Genomic DNA, 15,095 nt, shown 5'->3' on the forward strand with positions numbered 1-15,095 from the left:
GGCACTGAGCGCTTTACGGGATTAGACCGAGAGATTTCAATACCTTTTCTCTTCGCCGTGGATGGCTGACCCTGTGGCGGGCACCTGGGGACTGGGCGTGCCGTCAGGGAGGCGCTGGGCTCTGGGGTTGTCACACTCACCATTGGGTGGGCGGGAGCCCCCTTCTGCCAACCACCAAGTCACTGTGACGCGGGCCACCCCCTCATCTGGCCTCTGAGCCTGGATCTCTTCACTGATAACCTGAAAGCGCTGGACCCTTATTCCTCCGTCACCGGGGCCTTTCCTAAGCTCACTCGTGTAGACACAGAAAGGGGGCTGCGTGCTGGGGCCGTTGACAACGGGAGTCTGTCCCTCCTCTGAAGCAGGGCTGATGGTGGCAGTGTCTCAGGATTGTGCGCGGCTGCAGGAGCTGCCGCAGGCAAACCGTGAGACAGTGGCTGGTCCCCAGGAAATGGAGTACGTGTGAGGCTCTGCATTATAGGGGTGAAAGGCGGTCGGCAAACTGGGTACGCGTCGGAGTTGCCACTGGTGTCTGTCAGTTGCTGCCCAGCTAACGATGGTTCACAACAGATGGGCCCCGGGTCCCGGAGCAGTTGGGGGAGTTCAGAGGAAAAAGGGCCGGCTTCCTGGAGCCAGTGGCCCTCAGGGTGGGGGAGCGCATGGGGAGGCAAACGGGACTCGGGCTGTGACCTCCTGGAAGATACCCAAGGCGGGTTGAACACCACACGGTGTTCGCCTGCGGGCTCCTCCCTTCTCTGCAGATGGACAGCTGCAGCCTCTCGTTCTTTGGTGTGAGACCCTGTCTTCCCTGTGACATCCTGGGTGTCTTGGCGGGTTGCTGATTGGCCCCTCCGGCCGCAGCAGCCGGGGGACAGGACAGGACAGGACAGGCCTCTGTTGCGGTGGCTGGCTGTTCCTCGCACAAGGCGGGGCAGGGTCCCTGTCCTCTGCACATTTAGGGCCAGTAGCACCTGCTGCCCCAGTTGTGACAACCAAAGGGTCTGCAGACATGGCCAGTTCAGACAAGAGGGCCCCTCTTTTGGAGGCACGGGGGCGGGGTCGAGGGGTGTACGCTAGATTAAAGGCTCTGTGATCCCAACAGCTGCTTTCTCAAGAAGAATATGAGTTCCTCGCCGCCTTCACTTTGTTCACCAAAGCCCACTCCAGTCATTGGTCCCCTCATGCTCGAGTCCCTCCTGTGACCCAGACCCCAGCCTGGGGGACGCACTCCGTGGTGTCAGTGGGGCACAGACCTGAAGCGATTCCGTCCGACACAGTCACGTGGCGGCAGAGCTGGGGAGCCTGGACAGTGGCCGTGAGACCCGGCCTGGAGGCGGGGGGGGGCAGCTCACCTTTCAGGGTCCGAGGCTCCTCAGTGTAACCCCGTCCGCCTCCACGTGGAAGGGCCTCCCCCCATTTCTGAGACCTGCCGCCGGCTGCAGGCTGGGGCCCCCGGTTGTGGTGCCGGCCTGGGAGCAGCAGAGCGGCTTGCCCGCTGGGGGCGCTGGAGCCCGGAGAGGAACCGGCTCCTGGCAGGGGCCGCCGCGCGGGGCAGTAGCTGGGGCGCCCTGCGTGCGGGCTTGGCAATATTCCGCTGCTTCACTTGGGTAGTGGCATATCTATCGGTCAGTGACAACATTCCCCAAAACTCGCAGCCTAAAGTATGTGGTTCCGGCGACAGTCAAGGCTGGGGGCTCTCAGCTCCGCTGGGGCAGGCTCCGCCCCCAAGGCACGTGGTCGCTGGCGGCAGAGGCCCTCCCCGGGCGCTCGCAACGCAGCCCGTCGCAGATGTCACGCTCTCCCGTGAGGTCCTCGCGCGCGCAATCCCGTGCACGCCTCACTGTCACCGTATTCTCTGTGTCTAGAGGCAGGTCACAGGTTCTGCTCACACAGCGCAGGAAAGCTAGATCTGTGCCGAGGTAGTTACACAGGTGATTATTCACTCATTTGTTAGCTTGTGTGTGTGTGTATATATACACATACATGTATCGGTATCGTATCGGCAGCCGTCCGTCTCGAGAGACGATGGTGTAGCTTCTTAAGAGTCTATCTGCACCGCCGAGAATGGCTGTGCAGTCCGACTCGGGAGTGACACGGTATCTGTCTCCTCCCGTGTTGAATCGACATCTTGCGATGACGCTGGAGTGTCCTCTCCAGTGAAGCTGAAGCTACAGAGCCTGGGCAGGGTGATATGGAGGGTCTGCTGTTGCCCATGCAGCAGACCCCCCCTCTCTTCGCAGCTGAAGGGTCCAAGGGAAAGACGGAGTCAATACAGCTTGGCTTCAGGTGCGCCGCAGGAGTTGCCGGTGTTGACTACAACGTCAAACCGCCTTAGGGACTCCGGCTCCGGATTTTCTGTCGGGGTTTACTCCCTTAGCCTTTCCCCTGAAGAGGTATGCCGCAAGGCAGCGGAGGTTTTTTGGAGTCAGAGTTTTCCTTCTCTGATGTGCCCTGACTGGAAGATCGAACCAGCGACACTTAGCTCGCAGGCCGACGCTCAATCCACTGAGCCAAACCAGCCAGGGACAATACATGTAAAGATTAGGTTATATATAATATGAATAAATATGTAATATTTTTGTAAAATATGATAGCTATATCAATATGTACTATTGTATAATATAATTGTAGTATAGAATAAATATATACATATATTTTTATAGAATAGAATAGTTATAAAATATATAATACAAACATGTATTTATATATTATATATTTAATGTATTTTATAGATATTTTTAAAACCTATGGTAGATTTTACAATTACCTTTTTTTTTGGATAAATCAGTTTGGAAATGAATGTGTGTAGGTGCAGCCGAGCAGAAAGACCCTCCCTGGCCCAGGTGGCAGAGTCGGAAGTGAACTCTGCACGCAGTCAGGGGCCCAGGAGACTGACTGCCATTCTCGGGGTTTGGGAGTCCACGTGAACTCAGAAGTCCCGCTATGGACTCCACTCTGAAATTTTTGAAATTGTTTAGAAATGACTTCGAAGGCCTGATTTTTGAATTGAAAAGGGGAAGGAATCGTTTTAACCTAAAACGGATTTGCATAGAATTGCTGTGTGTGCACCGTCTGCCACGTGTGCAGAGCGTCCCCCCCAGAGGTTACGTCTCTGTCCCCGCAGTAAAGCTGGCAGCCCGCGGGCATTCGTACACCTCACCTTTCCTGCTGCGTTCCGTCCCAGGTGTTCCCGTGTTTCTTCCTGTGGCGAGCGAGCTCTTTATCTGTACGTGTGATTCCCGCTGACTAGCTCTTTTCTGGGTGCAGGACTCATTTTTGGAAACGCACCACATCTTTACTCAGCTCCTATACTAATTCTAAAAACAATTGTTTTCATTTTCTTAGGGTTTTCCAGGTACGCAATGGCAGCACCTGGCCGCTATGGCGCTGGAGGCTTCCTCCTTCCCCGTGGCCATGACCCTGACTTGTGTCATCCGGAAGCAGGATATTTAAAAAGCCTTAACCTTCAGTGTCAGGTGAATCCCAGACAGTCAGCACCTGCCCCGGCAAGTCTCATCACCTCTCTGAGCCTCCCTTTCCTTATTTAGAGCCTAGAACTGTCTAGACTTCCCCAGAGGGCCATTGTGAAGATCAAACAAGGCCTGCTTTTCCCCCCGCCTCTGCCTCACGGCTCAGTTAGGGAAAGCAGAATTAGTATTAGCGTTTAATGGGGACCCAAAGCCACAGGGCAGGGACCCCAGGTGATTGGTGCCAAGTGGGTGGTAGGAACAGGCACATGTTGACATGTGACTAATGTTGTGTCCCCTCCCTCCCGGGGATTGTGCCAGGTGCTTTCCAAGCATTTTCTTCTCGCTCCCTCTCCCCAGCCTGAGGGAGGTACGGTGGGCACTCCGACCTCCCATGACTCACTTGAAGGGGAGCAGGACTCACGCCCAGTCCACTCCGCTGCAAAGCCTGTGCTCTCTGCTGGCCCGTGTCCCGGAGACAGGATCAGACATTCGTTCAGCTGGGGGGCTCTCCCTCCCCCGCCCCCCCGCTGCCAGTGCGGACCACCCACGGATCTCTAACAACGTATCTGTGCCTGAGCCCCACCTCCCACCAATAGGACCTGCCTCTCCAAGGTTGGCTCTGACGTCCGCATCTCTTCAAGGTTCCCAGGTGATTGTCATGACCAGGGTTGAGAACCACTGGCGGCCCCAGAGTGGCACCTGTTGTGTGGACATTTCAGACAGTAGTCACGCAAGCCTGGCCTCACCTCCCTCTCTTTGTTATAAATTAATTCATCATCACTGCCTGTGGTGATTAATTGTCTGTGTCAGCTTGGTTGGGCCACGGTGCAGGATATTAGCTCCGACATTATTCTGGATCTTTCGGCGAAGGTGTTTTATGGATGAGATCAACATATAAATCTGTGCGCTCTGAGTAAAGCTGATTGCCCTTTGCAGTGTGGGTGGGCCCCATCCAATCAGCTGATGGCCAGAACAGAAGAACTGCTAACTTTCCCCCATCAAGAAGGAGTTCCTCGGCAGACAGCCTTTGGACTGGACTGTGACTCTGCCCTGGACCTTAGGCCTGCTGGTCTGCCCTGCAGAGTTTTGAACTCGTATCTCCATTAAGTACATGACCCAATTCCATAAAATAAGCCTCTCTCTTTTAAAAAAAAAATTATTAATTTATTTATTTTTAGAGAGAGGGGAAAGGAGAAAGAGAGGGAAAGAAACATTACTGTGTGGTTGCCTCTCACCCGCGCCCGCAACTGGGGACCTGACATGCAACCTGGTCATGTGCCCTGACTGGGAATCGAACCAGCGACACCTGGCTCGCAGGCCAACGCTCAATCCACTGAGCCACAGCAGCCGGGGCTAAATCTCTGTTTACACAGACACGCATCCTGTTACTTCTGTCTGTCTGGAAAAACAGCCCTGACGAACCCAATGCCATGATGAAGACTGGCCCCCTGCTGAGTGCTGTTTGTGTAAAGCATCCCACTCTCGCTCTTCTGCGCACAACCCCGACTGGGGCGGGGGGGGGGGACTAGAAGCACAGGACTCAGTCCGGGGGAGATCAGTGCAGACACCTGGGGTCACCGGCACAGAGGCCCAGAGAGAGCAATACGGTCGCCCGAAGTCATGCCAGAAACAGGGACGGGACTCAGTGGGGTTAGGACAGTGGCCCCCACCCGGGGTGATTGTGCCCACTGCCCGACCTGTGGCAATTCTGGAGACATTTTTGGTTGTCATGATGAGGCGAGGGGGAGGTGGTAACCTCGCCACTGGCATGGAGCGCTGGAAACCGGGATGCTGCAGCCAGCCAGCCTCTAACCCCCAGGACGGACGGCACCCTGCAGCAGACAGATGCACCCCGTCAAAAACGCCACCGTGCCGAGGCCCAGAAGCCCTGGGTCTGGGTGGGAAAGCGCTTCCTCGGCCTCTCGCCCCCCGGAGGGAGGAGGGTTGTGCCAGCATCAGGAAGTTGCGTAACAGGCGCTCGGGTATCCGGGCGATGGACTGGACAAACAGGCTGGGGAGAGCACTGGGAAGGCTCTTCAGAGGCCAGCCGTGCCTTGGAGGCAGGACCAGGAGTCCAGACCACGGAATGTCACGGCGCCACCGCATGTGGCTTGGGTTCCGTCCTTCCTCGCAGGGCGAGCCCTGGCTCCGAGTCTCAGCAGAGACCGGAGGTGGTGAATGGCCGCCTTGTCCTCTGGGGCTGCAGCTGTTGCTGTTTTTAGTGGAGGGAGCAATCTGATCAACCCAGCGGGGAAGCTAGGAGGGCGGAGGTCCGGACTCCTCTCTGCCAGCGGTGATCTTTGGTACTGTTGGTGGGGACGTGGGCGTGGGGACCGAGCCCGCTGAAGGTGGGGACCTGGGCGTGAGGAACACTCCGGTGGACTCTTTCTGAAATGAAGTACACTCATTATTTAAGACCCAATAATTCTGCTTCTGGGTACACGAGCCAAACACACCCTCCCACAGGCCGTGAGGGGACAGGGGACGTGTATCAGAGCATTCCTGCGGTGTTGGAGGGCTGCTGGGGCCCGTTCGGGTCTGTGTCCCTGTGTAATGTTCTGCATAGGTCATCAGCGTCCCTTGCCTACCAGCCCAGTGAAGCTGGCACTTTCTTCCCTGTTTTACAACTGAATAAACAGCAGCTTGCCAGGTTCAGTAACTTGGTCAAGGTCATGCTGCTTATAAATGGCAAGGCTGGAAGGCCAGCGCCCTTTCTGTCAGACCCCTACGGCCATGTACTTGTCTGCGAGGCCACCCCCTTCACAATGAGACATCAGAGGGGGGAGTGAAGGAAGTCCCTCTTCCATCACTGTTGGCGGTCCTCCCTTCTTCCTCTCTGGAGAAAAGCAGTGGAAAAGATCAACGTGACCGAAAAAGAGGTCAGTGGGCATGGATGGGGTGAGGAGTCAGTCTGACCTTCTAGAATTCTGATGCTAGTGAAGAATCTTCCCTGGTCCCCGTGGTGCTGCCCGTAACAAAATCTCTTAAAGGAAAAATGCCAACCAACATACATGAAGCCCACGAGCCAAGCACTGGTCTGAGTGTTTTCTGTGTCAGAGGCAGCTCCTCCTCAGGGCGGCCCTGTGAAGCGGGCAGGATGTTTATGGTCTCCACAGGGGAAGGAAGAGAACCAGAGAGGTGGAATGACTCGCCCGTGGTCCCCCGCTGGAGTAGGAGCCTGGCTGTGCGGGTCTGGGCCCCACACGTCCAGCCATCAGGACTCCGGACGGCCGCGCAGGGAGGCCGCTAGCTCGGCTCCGCTCCTGCTCTGCTCCCCGGGAACCACATTTTGGGTGGATCGTTGAACTGCTCTTGGCTTTAGTTTTCTCGTTGTAAAATGTGGATAAAAACTGTTCCCCTCCCAGGGCTGTTTTGAGGGGTAACATCTGCAAAGTAATAAGTTATTGTCATCAAAATTTCATAATCACTGAATTGCTCCTCTGCTCCCTTTAGGGATCCACACTAAATGCCCCAGAAGGCACCTGGGATGCTGTGAGCGGTGCATGGCCCTGTGGGGTGGCCAGAGGATGGCCAAGGAGGGCGTGATGGCCAGGGATGGGTGTAGGGGGGCAAGGGGAGTGACTCCATTTCAAAGGGAAGAAGAGAGTGTGGGCTAAGATCCTGGGCCCCGGCCGACCGATCAGGGGCCTTCGCAGGTAGAAAAAACGAAAATGTGAGGATCTGGCTGCTTGAATACGGGAAGGAAAGTCATAGGAGAGACCGCAGGCTTTGGAACCAGGCAGATGTAAGTTCAAATCCCCCCTCATCTCTGTCCCCACAGTGGGACCTTGATGCAGTCCTCACGCTCTCCTCGCTCAGACACGGGCTCTCAGTGTCCTGGCAGGGCGGTTGGGGACTCCATGAGATGAGCTCAGCTGGGCCCTGGGCAGGCCGCCCCACACGAAGCAGTCACCCAAGAAGCCGTCAACCCCTCGCCCAAATTTAGGGACCTTCAATTCTTCCCATGCACCCTAGGATTCCACCCCACATCCCTGGCCTGTGCCCACCCCATGGCCGAGGGTTTCAGCCACGCTGGTGTCTTCGTCACAGGCAAGCCCCTTCCCACCTCAGCCCTTTCTGCTCCCTCCACTGAGATGGACCCCCACCCCAGCCCCCACACACAGATGTCGGGTGAGCCCTCACTCTTCAGTTTCAGGGGGAATCTCTTCATACTGCCTCTCACGCCACTGCACACCCCTTTCTAGAGTTTTCCACAGTTGTCCCTAAACATCTCTTCAAGGACAGGGCTGTTCACTGCCCGACTTGCTCTTTGGCACCCTCCCGAGCCCCGCAGAGGGCACTTTGGACCCCCCTCGGGGCGTTAGCCTGTGCACCCAGGGCTCGTTGGCAGGTCGGGAAACCTGAAGCTCATTAGACTGGATCAGCTAACAATGCAGCCGGCTTTCAAACTGTGCGCAGCCCTCCTGCACTTAGGCGTGGTCGGGGACAAAAGGCCAGGGGGCAGCCTGTGGCCGCTCCGGCGACGGAAGAATGACACATCAGATTGCTACGGTGCTGATTAAAGCCTGGCTTCTCGGATAGTCGGGACACCTGATTCCTTGTTTTCCTACTTTGGGAAGAAACCAGGAGTTAATGACGGGGTGACCGTGGTAAAACCAGGCTGATGGCAGAGGGCCGGGCTCACCCCAGCGAATGTCCTTCAGCCCCGGCACCAGCCCTTTGGAAATTCTCTTCTTAACACATGTCACAGACTGGTGCACGCATGGAGTCCTGTCACCGCGCTGCCCACGCGACTGGAAGGAGGGCCTCCTGCTTCTCTGCCCCAGACGTGGGGCTGAGTTCTCTGCAAGTAACTTCCTAATTCCAGAGGAAACAGCGTTTGGGCGCCTCTAAGCCTCAGTTTCCAAACCTGCAAAACAGGCATGACGATGGCCTCCTGCCTCGGGGACTGTGGTTTGGTGGCCCGCAAGGGTCTAGTACGTATGACAGCTTCAATGAGAGAAGTTCTGTCTCTTTCTAGACGTGGACCCAAAAGACTGGAAGGGTCTTCCCAACCAGTCTGGGGGTTTTCAGAGCCAGGAACCCGGGATGCTTTCTGGCTGTTTGTGGATGAGTGTGCTTATTTTAGTTTCTAAGCGTATATTTCAATGTCTGTTTGGTTTCCTGCATGTCATTGCTTACCACTGCCCGGAGCTTTAACAATGCTCTAGCCCAGAGCTGGGCCTGGCTTTCGGATTTTATACACCACTGTCCAGGGGGCATTGATCAACATCCAGGCTGACATCCACTGGTTTAGAGCAACACAAGGTAAAAAATTTAAATAACTCTTAAGTTATTTCTAGAAGAAATATATCATTAGTGGCGCACTAAGGCTGAAGTGTGGGGAACATGGTAACCCTGGTGTCTTTTATTTGAAGGCTGCGTATCAGGATGGGTAGGGGTGGGGTGGCCTTGGCATGTGTTAAATTTTTCAGGTGCCCGGCCCCATCCCAGATCCATTACATCAGAACCCCAAGGGGTGGGCCTGGGAAGTCCCTGTTTTCATCAGCCACCCTGGCCTGGCCTTATGGAGGGCAGTAATGAGCCACTCATTTATCAAGGTCAAGGCCACGCTCAGGAGAAAGGGAGACACTCCGCTGTCAGCCCAACAGGGGAGACAGGGAGGATGCTGGCCAGCCCATGTCAGCCAATGGCACCTTGACATCTGGGAGGTGTTGAGCCAGTGGTCGCCCAAGGCAGCGAGGGGCACAGAGGCTGCAAGTCTGGGTGCACCGGCGCCCTGGGTGGGGGAGCTCTGTGCTCTGTGCAGAAGGTAAGGCTTCCCTGAGCGTATCCAGCCCGGTTCCCCGGGACAGGAAGGGGCCAGAGAGGAGAACAAGTGCCCAGTCCAGGAACACGGGTCGAGGGCGGCCCAGAAGACATGCTCCCACGGCGCCGGCTCTGGTCTCTGCCCGTGGGCTCCTCTTTGAACACCGCAGCTCCACCCCTGTAAAGACAACCCCAGTGTGGGAAGGCCCTGGGGGCAACCAGGAGTCCAGACACTCGGAGAGACGCTGAGTCCTCCTGGTGCAAACTGTCTCTAACCCAAGTGTCCGTTACAAGTACGTCCCCGCCTCTCCGGCGTGGTTCTTCGTCATGACTTACTCGTTCCTTTTCTTTTTAAAAAAATTTCATTTCTTTATTTTTTAGAGAAAGAGGAAGGGAAGGAGAAAGCGAGGGAGAGGAGCATCTATGTGAGAGAGAAACATTGACTGGCTGCCTCTTGTATGCACCCCGAACGGGGACTGAACCCGCAACCCAAGCACGAGCCCTGGCCAGGAGTCAAACTGGAGAACTTCCGCTCTGCAGGGTGAGCCACACCGGTCAGGGCGACTTCTTGTAATACTAGTCCTGCTTTCTAGGTTTTCCTTTAGGGTCAGTGCCCTCAGATCTCTCTGGAATTAGGTGGGCCACAACAATTAAACACAGGGGGAGGCAAAAGGAGGTTTGCAGCGGTGTGTATGGGAAATAAGACAGCAATTAACAGACCGCAATATGACGGTGAACCGGGTTTTGTGTGCTCGCACGTGCACACCGACCTTTGCCCCCCTGTTATGTCAGCGGGAGGAAGAGACGAGCCCGGGCGGTGCTGCCGTTTGAACTGTGTCTTCCCCCAGGAGCCGTGGCCTTTGAATGCCCACTATCTCAGAATGAGAACTTATTTGGAAATTGGATCATTGCGGACGTAGTTAAAGTAAGGCCGCACTGGGCTGGGCAGGGCGCGTCCTAATCCACCGTAACTGATATCTTCACGAGAAGGAGACACTCAGGCCTTGTGAGGGTTGGCGCTACCAGCCAAGGATTGCCAGCCGATCCCCAGAGGCCGAGAGAAAGGCAGGGAACAGACACTTGCCTGCCGCCCTTAAGAGAACACGGCCCTGCCCACCCCTTGGTCTCAGACACCCAGCCCCTAGAACTGTGGGAAAATACATTTCTGTTTGCAGCCCTTCGTTCTGATGGATGCGGCCGGGGTGGCGAGGGCTCTGGGCTCCAGCCCTGCCTCTGCTCCACACTCCCGTGCCTGCCAGGACAGACCCCTGAACCTCGCCTTTCCTGTCTGCAAGAAGAGGGAGTTGGGTTGGACCCACATTTGCCTATTTGGCTAATAACTAGAATTACTTGGCACGCATTAAAATGTTAGCTTATTAGACCTTTCCTCTAGACTTTCAGAATTGCTGGCTCCAGGCCGGGGCCAGAAATCTATTTTTAAGAAACTCTGCAGGGGGTGGCCATGAGCAGCGTCTTGCTGTTGCTGGCCTCTCTGGTGTTCTAGGTCTCTCCAGGGTCAAGCTCTGACCCCTGAGCCCACCCACTGTATGCAGGTCTGCCCCACAACCAGAAAACAAACCTGAGAGAACAGAACCACATCTGTACCTCCGGCTGGGAAGGTGGCCAGTGCTCGGGAACCGTACATCAAACAAATGGGCAAATCGTCTTTACACACAGACCTCCTGCTCTGGGACAGGTGATCAGGGACCTGCAAGCTCTCGTTCTGGGGCTCTCGGATGCACCTTCCCTCCCGCTGCAAGTTGGAGGGGCCCCCCGCTCCAGCCCACCCTGCCTTACCCACATGCTTTCAGAGGAATAATGATGCAGAGGCGGTCTGTGTCCCTTGCTCCTGGGAGGGGGCTTCTGGGAAGCTTCCCATTTCACAGAGAAGGGAGAAACTGAGATTCAGAGAGCTAAAGGGACCTGCTCAAGGCCCTAGAGCCAGAACGGAGCTGGGGTGTGAACTAGGGGCTTTGAACCAGCATCTTAACCTCTCCATCATTCCATTATCTCGCCACTCAAAGCAAGTTTCTTGCCAACAGGATCCAGTCCAAGCAGCCTGGCTGCTCCCGTCTTCTGGCCCCACTCACTGCTCTGGAGAGATCTTCTGCCCTTGTCCCCACCCTGCACTCTGGCGGCTCCTCACCCTGTTGGCCTGGGCTGCCAGGCAGTCAGGAGCCCTTTCCTGGTGCTCACGGACTCCTGCGTCTTCAGCGACGCAGCCACAGGCCAGCTGTCCACAAGGCTCAGCTCCTCCCGTCTCCCAAGTCTTCGCTCAAATGGCCCTCTGCCAGCAGGGCCTTCCAAAACCCTCTGTTTAAAACCTGCCCTCTCCCCAGCTCCAGCACCACCCCAGCACTCCCACCCCCGCTGATAGGCTTTTTCCCTCAGCACCGGTCACGTTCGGATACACGGTGTCATTGACATGTGTGTCCCGCTCCCCAGAATGGAAGCCCCATGAGGCCAGGCACTGCTGCCCGGGACAGCCCCCGGACTAGAGCCGGGGCTGCCGCCCAGGCCAGGTGCGTGGAGAGAATGAGGGGGTGTGGTCCACACAGCTGCCACCCTCTGCCGTGCGTCCCTCTCCCCACCAGCACTGCGAGCCGCCCAGCAGGGACTTCACCAAATTCATTTCTGGGTCTCCGGCCACTCACCAAGGGCCTTGCTCTTAGTGAGCCCTCAGGGAGCCTTCATTGAATAAATAAATGAATAAGCAAATGAATGGATGGATGGACGGATGGATGAATGGACAGATGGAAGGATTTCTTTCTCAGAGGAGAGCTTGCTTGGCAAAATGCAGTAAATGGTGTCCCCATGTGGCCTCGCCCGTGGCCACTGGGACACTTAGAGCCCTGGGAGCTTGTTCAGGGCTATAAAAGTTGAGCAAGGTGAGAAAGTCCAGCTGGCCCGGGCAAAACAGGGAGGTTTGCGGGGGTGCCCGTCCTGACTCTGCCCCTGCCCTGCTCTGGGAGGAACTCTGAATGAGCGATTAAGTATAAATATTTATCTTGGACCCGCTCAATTTCATGAATGATTGACCACCAATGTTAAAAATAGGTCCAGCTCACGCGTCTCTGCTGCTGGCGTTGAGTTTTGTGTCCACACAGGACTGCTGTCCTCACGCAGGGACATGTTGTCAGGCTGGCGGGGCAGGGGAGGAAGCTGAGCGGAGCCAGGTTAGCTGCACCGTTCAAGGTCACACAGCTGGTTGGTGGCAGCGTCAGGGCCTGAAGCTGGGTCCCTGGGGGTGCCAGGCGCGCCATGCCTCCCTGCTGAAACCAGACTCCTGAGCGAGGAGGAGGGCCTGAACCTTCGAATATCCCACCCCACTTTTTCAAAAACAGGTTGAAATTTTGAATTTAGTTCAAAATGATAACTCTACCAAGGTCTGGGTCTGACCATGAACTACCCGTGAGGCTAAAGCAGCAGCTCTGGGAGGACTCCAGCCAGACCCTCCAGGGGGCCCGCCAAGCCTGAGGTCAACAGACAGTGACTTCAATCTCCACACACTTTTCAAAGTTCTGCACCCTGATTTCTAATGATCCTAGAAAGCACTTCCGTCATTTTCCTTTTGAAAATGTTTTCAGTAGCCAAACAGGACTACCTGCTCTCCCTGCTTCCTTTTTATGAGTGTGGTCGTTACATGTTGACTTGGTTAAAACTAAAGAGGAAAACAACTCCCAGGTGATAGGCACTACTCATCTTTGAGGGCTCCTGGGACCAGAAACTCATTACGTCTCCGCTTTTTTTTTTTTTTTTAAGTATATTTTATTGATTATGTTGTTACAGTTGTCCCAATTTTTCTCCCCTTTGCTTCCCTCTGCCCAGTACCCCACTTCCCTCCAGCAGTCCCACCCCACTTAGTTCATGTCCATGGGTCGTGCATGTAAGTTCTTTGGCTTCACCCTTTCCTATGTTATTCTTAACTTCCCCCTGTCTATTTTGTATCAATCGATTATGCTTCTTAGTCCCTGCACCTTTTCCCCATTTCTCCCCCGACCCCCTCCCAGCTGATAACCCTCCAAATGATCCCCATACCTATGATTCTGTTCCTGTTCTGGTTGTTTGCTTAGTTGGATTTTGTTTTTATTTTTTAGATCCAGTTGTTGATAGCTGTGAGTTTGTTGTCATTTTAGTGTTCATAGTTTTGATCTTCTTTTTCTTAAGTAAGTCCCTTTGACAGTTCATATAATAATGGCTTGGTGATGATGAGCTCCTTTAGCTTTACCTTGTCTGGGAAGCACTTGATCTGCCCTTCCATTCCAAATGATAGCCCTGCTGGATAGAGTAATCTTCGTTGTAGGTCATTGCTTTGCATCATATTGAATACTTCTTGCCAGCCCCTTCTTGCCTGAAAAATTTCTTTTGAGAAATCAGCTGATAGTCTTATAAGCACCCTTTTGTAGGTAACTCTCTGCTTTTCTCTTGCTGCTTTTAAGATTCTCTCTTTATCTTGAAGTTTTGGCATTTAAATTACGATGTGTCTTGGTGTGGTCCTCCTTGGGTCTAACTTGTTTGGGACTCTCTGTGTTTCCTGGACTTGTGTATCTATTTCCTTCATTATTTTTTCACATAAGCTTTCAATTTCTTGCTCTTCCTCTTCTCCTTCTGGCACCCCTATGGTTTGGATGTTGGCATGTTTAAAGTTGTACCAGAGGTTCCTGAGCCTCTCCTCATTTTTTTGAATTCTTGTTTCCTCATTCTGTACTGGTTAACTATTTTTTTCTTCCTTATGTTCCAAATCATTGATTTGAACCCCAGTTTTCTTCCCTTCACCATTGGTTTTGTGTGGACTTTCCTTCGTTTCACTTAGCATGGCCTCTACTTCTTCCCTTATGCATTTGCCATACTCAAGCATATCTGTCAAGCCTGTGAGCATCTTTATCACCAGTGTTTTGAACTCTTCATCTGTTAGGTTGTGTATCTCCTCATCTGTTAGGTTGGCTATCTCCTCGTCGCTTAGTTCTCCCACTGGAACCTCGATCCATTCCCCCTTTTGGTCCATACTTCTCTGTCTCCTCATCTTGACAGGCTCCTGTGTTTGTTTGCCTCTGCATCCCAGGTAGAGCTGTCGCACCTGTTACATTGTAAGGGGCAGAGCCTTAGGTACTCATCATACAGGGTGGTCCATTTCACCACGTTATGGTGCTGTATGTGGGGGAGGGGTCTGAGAGGGAACAATGCCTCTTGCTCAGGATTCACCCCTTTTCCAGGCACTTCTCCTACTTCCTGTATGGGACTGGTGCCTCTAGCTGCTGCCCTGGCCATCTTTCCCAGAGTGGGTGGGTCTGTGGACATTCTAGGACCGTGGGAGCCCTTTAAACAGGCGGACTCTGCTGGGAGACCAGCAATTTCTTCCTCCACCCCAACCCTCACTGGTTTGCACAGTCAGAAGCTGCCACCACCACACCACGTCTTCTTCACCCCAGGTCCACCCATCCTACCTGTCTGGATGAGTATTTCTTGTTTATATCTTTGTTTGCTGGACTTCCATGAAGCTCAATTTCCTGGAACTTCTGGCTGTCTCTAGTTTTGAGGTAGTCGTAGTCCTTCTTAGTTGTGGAGGGAGACTCAGTGTGTCTGTCTAGGCCTCCATCTTGGCTGGAAGTCCCACATCTCCGCTTTTTAAGTGACTGGAATGCTAAGGGGCTCTCCAGGGCTGCATTTGAGTTCACTGATTTTTCTCATCACAAAGGATTTGTTTTTCCACCCCAGATGTCAAGCCCACACCAGGACGGACCCAGGACAAAACTGCCTGGTCCTGTGGACTTTCTGGTGGTTGACCTTCCAGATAAGGGGGCTGAGTGTAGGGAGGTCTCAATGCTGCACCTTGAAAGAGCCAGAGGACCGGTTGGA

This window comes from Furipterus horrens, unplaced genomic scaffold, assembly GCF_987537825.1.
Source record: "Furipterus horrens unplaced genomic scaffold, mFurHor1.1.pri manual_scaffold_2, whole genome shotgun sequence".
In the NCBI taxonomy this organism is placed as follows: domain Eukaryota; kingdom Metazoa; phylum Chordata; class Mammalia; order Chiroptera; family Furipteridae; genus Furipterus; species Furipterus horrens.